The following is a 2133-nucleotide window of genomic DNA, read 5'->3' as shown; positions in this document are numbered from 1 at the left end:
CGATTTTTCACTCGCCGACAGGTTTTGCGAAATCGCCGACAAATGCCCGACATCGGAGGCAAATCGGTGCTCGTTCACACGAGTGACAATCACGTAGTGTGAATTATCAAAGACGCGATCTGAGGGAATCGTGGATTCACAATCACGCAGTGCAATGATTTCTGACTGAAAACTACGTCGGCGTTGACCTACAGCCAATGAGAGACCAAGATACAGGGCAGTGGGAATTTTGGGGAGGAGTTATAGACCAGAATATCAGTATTTTGAACAATTATATCATACAGAAACAAGCACAAACATTTGCTTGACCAGCCACAACATCAGCATATCAGTTACTGCAAAATTATTTACCTCCAACTCTCTTTGCAGAACACCCAATCCCTGTTCCCTGCATCTCCCTCCTGCATAATCAGTTTTTCTTTTTCTCCTTGTAGCTGGAAATCAGCTCACAGACAATTTGCGGGCTATATATATATTTTTTTTAATAATTACAGTCTTGCTCGAGAACTCCGGTCTGACGCACGCGGGTTCTTGCGTTATTTCCTTATCACTTCTCGCGTGTGTTTTGTTGTGAAACGTAATTTGCGGACCAGGCAGAGCTGTCGGCGATTCTTCCTATTGTGAAGTCATGCAGTGTGAAACCCCCTGTCGCCGATCCATCGCGCCATGTGAACACAGCAGCAATTGAATGCTACCCCAGATAATCACGCAGTGTGAAAACAACAGCGATCCGACGAGTTTGAAAATCGTGCAGTGTGAACTCGGCATTACACACTGCATGACTTTACAATAGGGAGAATCACAGATAACTCTGTCTGGTGCAGGGTTGCCAGGTTTTCGCTACCAAACCCTCCCAATTACTACTCAAAACTAGCCTGAAAATAGCCCAACTGCTTTCGAGGGGGTCCCCCAGTAAAACTCCCCGTGTTCGGGGAGTAAAATAAACATTTTTTGGGCAGGGTTCTCCTGGTACAATTCACATTCCAGGGCCTAAATATCACATTATTGGGGTCGCTTCAACATGCTGACATTAAAAACAACCGGCGGCAATCACGGATTTGGCAACACTGGTGCGCAAACTACGTTTCATATAACTCCTCCCCGAACTTCCTGCTGCCCTGTATCTTGCTCTCTCATTGGCTGTAGGTCATCGCCGATGTGTTTTTCAGTCAGAACTCATTTCACACAGCGTGTGAAGATATTTCTCCAGATATTTAGCATGCCAAATATTTCACGGGCGTCGGCGACGCTTTGGCGATTCTCTCAGATCGCGTCTTTGATAATTCACACTGCGTGATTGTCACTCGTGTGAACGAGCACCGATTTGCCTCCGATTTCAGGCATTTGTCTGTGATTTCGCAAAACCTGTCGGCGAGTGAAAAATCGGGCTAAAATCGTGCAGTGTGAACTATTTGATGATTGTCCCTCGTGTGAACGAGCACCGATTTGCCTCCGATTTCAGGCATTTGTCTGTGATTTCGCAAAACCTGTCGGCGAGTGAAAAATCGGGCTAAAATCGTGCAGTGTGAACTATTTGAATTATCAAAGACGCGATCTGAGGGCATCGCTGACACGTCGCCGAAAAAATATTTGGCATGCTAAATATCTGGAGTTGTCGGCGATTCACAGTCACGCTGTGTGCAATGATTTCTAACTGAAAAACACATCGGCGATGACCTACAGCCAATGAGAGACCAAGATACAGGGCAGAGGGAAGTTCGGGGAGGAGTTATATGAAACGTAGTTTGCGGACCAGTGTTGCCAAATCCGCGATTGCCACCGGTTGTTTTTTATGTCAGCAGGTTGAAGCGACCCCAATAATGTGATATTTAGGCCCTGGAATGTGAATTGTACCAGGAAAACCCTGCCAAAATTTTTTTTATTTTACCCCCTGAACGCGATTTTTACTGGGGGATCCCCTCGAAAGCAATTGGGGTATTTTCAGGATAGTTTTGAGTAGTAATTGGGCGGGTTTTGTAGCGTAAACCTGGCAACCCTGCACCAGACAGAGCTGTCGGCGATTCTTCCTATTGTAAAGTCATGCAGAGTGTAACCTCCTGTCGTCATTCCATCGTGCAGTGTGAACACAGAAACAACTGAATGCTACCCCAGATAGTCACGCAGTGTGAAAAC

Source organism: Sinocyclocheilus grahami, unplaced genomic scaffold (genome assembly GCF_001515645.1).
Source record: "Sinocyclocheilus grahami isolate Dianchi unplaced genomic scaffold, SAMN03320097.WGS_v1.1 scaffold1570.1, whole genome shotgun sequence".
In the NCBI taxonomy this organism is placed as follows: domain Eukaryota; kingdom Metazoa; phylum Chordata; class Actinopteri; order Cypriniformes; family Cyprinidae; genus Sinocyclocheilus; species Sinocyclocheilus grahami.
Note: the sequence above shows the minus strand (reverse complement) of the source record.